Source organism: Sipha flava, unplaced genomic scaffold (assembly GCF_003268045.1).
Source record: "Sipha flava isolate LNK unplaced genomic scaffold, YSA_version1 258_pilon_pilon, whole genome shotgun sequence".
Lineage (NCBI taxonomy): Eukaryota > Metazoa > Arthropoda > Insecta > Hemiptera > Aphididae > Sipha > Sipha flava.
In genome coordinates, this window is record NW_020272917.1 from 122,474 (window position 1) to 128,331 (window position 5,858).

Below are 5,858 nucleotides of genomic sequence, written 5' to 3' on the forward strand. Positions count from 1 at the left end.
ATGAAAATATATGAATTCAATCGACTAAAAATAAATAATACTCACATACAGCAGTATTATGATTCACAGAACGGTGTGTAAGCGCAGCAGGTGTGCAAGCTTTGGCGACGTGACTCATCCGTACGGAAACCATAATCTATGCCGCCGGGTTAACCGAGGCCTAATATTTTATATTTTGTGTATTAAACATTATATTTTAAATAAACCTTTGCAGGCTTTAAGCCGATGCGCACACGGTTGGACTACCTTTCTGAAATCAGTTTTCCTGTTTATTATCTATAAACTAATTTGTTGTTGATAAACGACCGTTTTCGTAATTCCGGTAAATAATGCATTTTGAACACACATTTTTATATACATATCTACTTGGTATATTCATCGAAACGTAAAACGCTTATTCGGACCAGCTAAACCCTAGGTGACTTCCATTCAATATATTTCGATAGTACCGGAATATGATTCCGAGTGGCATAGTGCGCGCTTCACTTTGTGTAGTTGCACACGAGCACACTCCGTTTTAGGCCCTGCGTTATAGCTGTGAGGAGGGGGGGAGAAGAATTTTCGGAAATTACCGCGCGAGACGGGGTACGTTGAGCGCTGGCGAACCGTCGTGACGCGGAAACGCGGACGAAAACGTTGTTTTAACGTTATTCTTATTATCGACAGCGGTACCAGGAAGAGCGATTGAAAAACAAAAATCAACAGTATAATTAACGCAGTACGCGTATAAGAAAAATAGGGGAACGGCGTAACGACGATTTCTGGAGAATCGCGGACGATCCGTATTGGAGTGAAAAAACGCGCGCGGGCGTGTTGTGACAGCGACTACCGGTACCGCGTGCTCGCTAGGCGATGTGCAATAAGGCGCGTGATTTCACGGCCGCGAGGTATATATTTTCAGGCGCGTGTTTCAGTTCATTTGGCGTTCGGACGTGTGCAACCGTTACAATCGTCGTCACACCGTACGCGACGGGTAGACGATGGCCGAGGTTAGGCGTTCGGAAAACGCATCGTCTCCGGGATAACCTTAAACCGTTTAGAAGCCTTTTACTGATGATGAATTTATAAAAGAGTGCATGGAGGTGGCCTCTGGAATTTTATGTCCACCACAAAAACAAATTTTTTCCAAATTAAGTTTATCAGGAGTAACTGTAGCAAGACGTATAGTAGAACTAGGAACTGATGTCGAGAGTACCCTAAGAGAACGAGTTTCTACATTTATTTTTTATTCGCTGGCTCTCGGCAAAAGTACAGATTTTTCGGATACTGCTCAGTTAGCACTAAAAATCAGACTAATCACATAAAAAATAAAAAAAATTGTAATTTATAATATAATTATAAGAATTGTAATAATAAAACTGAATTTTTGTATAAAATACATGTTTTTACAACGAACGCGGCCAGCAAGATTTTTAAAAAAACAATAAAAAGGTTGAAGACCCGTGGTTTATGAAACGGAGGAACGATTTGTCCCGCGACAAGAGGAGATCGAATACGACTGAACCTACGTACAATAATCACTACGAACCGATGCGGACATGGTGTCCCCACGAAATTTCTCGCCGCGTTCGCCGCGAGTTCGACGCAGATTTGCCTTGTTGACTTGTACCGTAACGAAACAACGCATGCGGGTGCAGCGACTAGATCGTATAATTTTACCCGCATGTGCATACCATATTAATACGTATGTACACATCGTGTCGGAAACGTTCGCTAATTATACCGAGCGACTATGACGGTTGTTCGGTGACCGCGAAAATCGGTCAAGTCCACAAGCGTTATTACTGCGGTCATCGTGCAAAACCAAGATATACCGTACATCTAGATATGTAGGTTTGTGCGGTAACCAGTGGCGGATCGAGAGATTTTTTTTTTTTTTGTGGGGAGCGTAATCCAAAACGCATTGATCGTTTTGGGGAGTTATTATGCGGAAATAATAATTGTTCGATTTAAACTTTGTTTATGGTTTTTATGTTTGTTTTAAAAACCTTTCAGCTTGCACATCACATGGATGAAGACTTCATTCGCTCGGTTACGCACTCGATTACTTTCTGCATGCACTGTTGAATTTTTTAAAACCTTATTTAGGGGGCCAACGAGGAACCTCGGGAACCTGTTAAATCCGCCACCGGTGGTAGTATGTTTAAGACCGCGTATACGTAATACATCGTATTCGACCCATTCTATAATTTAGAAAACCGAGAAGCAATACCTTAACATTTATTGATTTCGTATCGTCACCGAATCAGCTTATGTGTACATTTACCCGACTGCGAGTGCTATATAGACGACGATTTTTTTCGGTTGTTTTTTGCTCGTCCGTCCGTACCTCAATGCCGGTGGTTTCTAAAGGTAAACACAACCAATGCTTTTGTTCAAGATCGGTAAATTCGCGTTTGGATACGGCGGCAACGTTTTACACGCTCCGAACTCGATTCGCGCGACTGTCGCGACCGGACGTACCGTGACAACGACGACGACGCGTTTTAATTATAACATCACTGTTGTACATTAGGTGTTTACGCATTATAGGCACAAGTATGTTGTCTCTATCGGACGGTACGAGCGTCGAACGGATGACGGTAAAATGGTTGTTTTTTTTTTTTTTTAATTTTCATCCGCGAAATCCTATGTGCGGACGAGCAGTGATTTTTTTTCTTCCTTATTTCCCTTTTTTTCGAACCAATACCACCGGACGTGTATATATATATTGCTATATTTTTTTTATCACAAGCCAAGCGTTCAGCGCGTGCGCGCACGCATAGAATCTTCGAGCGGCTAATGACCGCTACTCGAGGCGACAGTAATAATAATAATAGTCGTCATCGTCGTCTCGACCGGTTACGACGAAAATAACAAGAACAATATTATATTATCACGAAGTCGCATGGTTAGGTGTAGTTAGTCGATGGTCGGTGCAACGTCGTAGCATCAACACGGATGACGAACAGACCAGCAGCAGACGGACAGAGACAATAATATTCGATCACCGGTGGTGTAATTACACATTTGCGGCTACGACTCGATAAACGATTGGCAGAGGTTTTCGAACCGCTTTTGTACACTCGTATGATACAATAAAAATTTGTAAAACGTCGAGATCGACCGACTTTTCTAGGAGAGCAATATTTCCCGGACATTCGCGTATCGCGTTTCGTCGTATCGTCGGCCTCGGAAACGCACACCCATCCGGCACTGTGTTTCCTATCTGCGTAATAATATAACGCAGGAAACCCTATAAAATGATTGAGATTCGCGCGTGCCCCTCTACGACGTACGTTGTAACGATATCAGAGAAAACCGATAAACCCTAATTAATGTACGGTAGTATCGAAATAGTAAATAGTTACGACAAAAAATAAATAAATAATAATACCGGTGACCTAAGTTTTGCTGCTCGCGCAAAACATAAAATAAAATAGTTCAATGTGTGATACCGGGTACATACGAGTGGCTCTGTTGAAAACTCTCGAGACAATCCATCAAAACGTGACCCTTTGCGGTGTTCGAAAAAAAAATTTCATAAATATATTTACACAGACGCACTTTAATGAGCAACACAACATGTTTGTTCGGCGGGAAGTCGTTTTCGTCCCTTTCCAAGGGTTATGAAAAGTCAATGGCACTAATGACTGTTCAAGAACCACGCGACGCGTATTGTTCGCTTAATGGAAAAAATATGTCCCCGCTTTATCGTTTTTACGCACTCGTGTACAAAAATCGTACACGATTTCAACTTGTCGGGGAATGATGACAACAAGAACGTTCGATAAAATACGTCGAGGAGAAAAAATAACAGAAAAAATGTAGCCGGGCTTGACCCAATTCTTCCACGTGCCGGTTTTACAAGCGAAATATGTGTACGATAAAATGATGCGATAATTGTTCTGGACCCTCAAATCGGTATAACAAACTTGTGCGTTGTATTTAGATACATTATCGTAACAATATTGCATTATAAATTGTTTTACGTTATAAATAGTGCGTGTATTGTTCACTTCAGTCGCCCAATAAAATGTTACACATTTCAATAATAATTGGAGTGCGTGAAATAATCGATTTAATTCGGCAATCGTTTCGTTATTTTTTCAACATACATAATGCGTTGATATATTAGATATTATTTATATACACATATATATATATATATTTGGTAAATACTGGTATAATATATATAAATGCGTATGTAATTATGGACAGTGTTTAGTTTCGCCAATAACATGAATTTCCTAAGGTTATCATAATTTTTAGTATTTTTGTTTTTTGTTTTTCGACAAAACCCGTATAGACTAATTATTAGGGTAATTTTATTAGATTTTAATTCGAGTCATCTTGTATTTTTGAAATAGCAGTAACAAAATAACATGTTACCTTTCACATACACCGTTGTACAAAAACGTATTGCAAAACGATAAGTACAAAACTATTTTATCTATATTATAAATGTGTTCGTTCTAGGAATGCAGTTGAATATTCACGCGACAACAGCGACGAAAAACTCCACGAAAAATAGTCAAGAAAAATATGTATATTATACATGTGAATTATCGAGACATTAAAATACATTATAATATTTCGTAAAACATTTCCTAAAAAAGTGCACGTTTTATTGTAATTTATTTTTTTGTTTCAAAATGTAAACCGTGTTAGCACACACGTAATAAAAAACGAGAACGTTTTTCGCCAAACGTAAGTGACGCGTTGTTTAAATGACAATCATTAACACGGATAATTCGTATAAATTATTGGAAATATTGTTGCAGCAAAGAGGTAAACCGTGCGGCCGAAAAAACCGCGAGATAATAATGAAAATCGTGATTACTGGGAAACACGCGTTGATAATGGCCTTGCGGATTGGAATCGATTAATAAAGAAATTCGGTCAACCATACCACAGCAGCTTACTACAATTACTACTACTACTTAAACAGGCATGTACTGCCCAAGAATCGGGTTTGTCGACCATAATCCGAGACGAAGCGTTTTTAATAATCGTGCCACACATGAAAATAAAGCGCACATGTAAATAATCTTTGTGCCGGGACTCGGTAAATTAGTGAATTGTTTAAACCCAATAACGCGTAGGACGGTTAACGAGCAATATTCATACGCGTCGAAAGTCAATGTTTGAATTCTGTAGCGCACGCGGCAAGCGTTAACGAACGTATTGAACCAAATGTATCGCGGGAGGCCGCGTAAAATCGAACTGGATGTAAAAACAAAAAGGAAAAAACAATCTGAATCACATATGCGTCTCGTACAGCTATCGAACGAAAATGTTTCGATGAACGATGTTTTTGCATTGGAACGTTTGATTTTGGATTTTCGAAACCGACACGTTTCGGTAACATCATGTTGTAGCGGGAAATCGGAATGGTAGAACCGCGGATTTTTGGGGTGGGCTGCGGGCCAAAGGTCGGCGGGCAAACCATTAACCGCTGCGTACGTGATTCCACCGACCGCGGGCACAGGGATAGGCGCATTAGGGGCTTTAGCACTTCTGAGTTCAATCTCGTAGCACTCCTGTTTTTTCCTGATCTATATAATCTACAGTAATTACAGTGAAATACCGTTCAATTTTATTTATTCAGCTCTAGTTGCGCCTGTGGGTACGGGTCGTACAAATCGACTTCGGCGGCGGTGTGGTCGTCGTGACAATAATAACAACAACAACAACAACAACGCCGGACCGGAGAGACAATGAAAAACGAACAGAAATAACGACAACAGTGTACCGCGTTACATCGCTGCACCGGTGTGGCGACGAAACACAACGCGAACACAACACCGCCAGCGCTACCTGTCGTCGGTTGTCGGAACCCGCGCGCGTGTACCTGTCTCTCGGAAGCGCGCACTCGC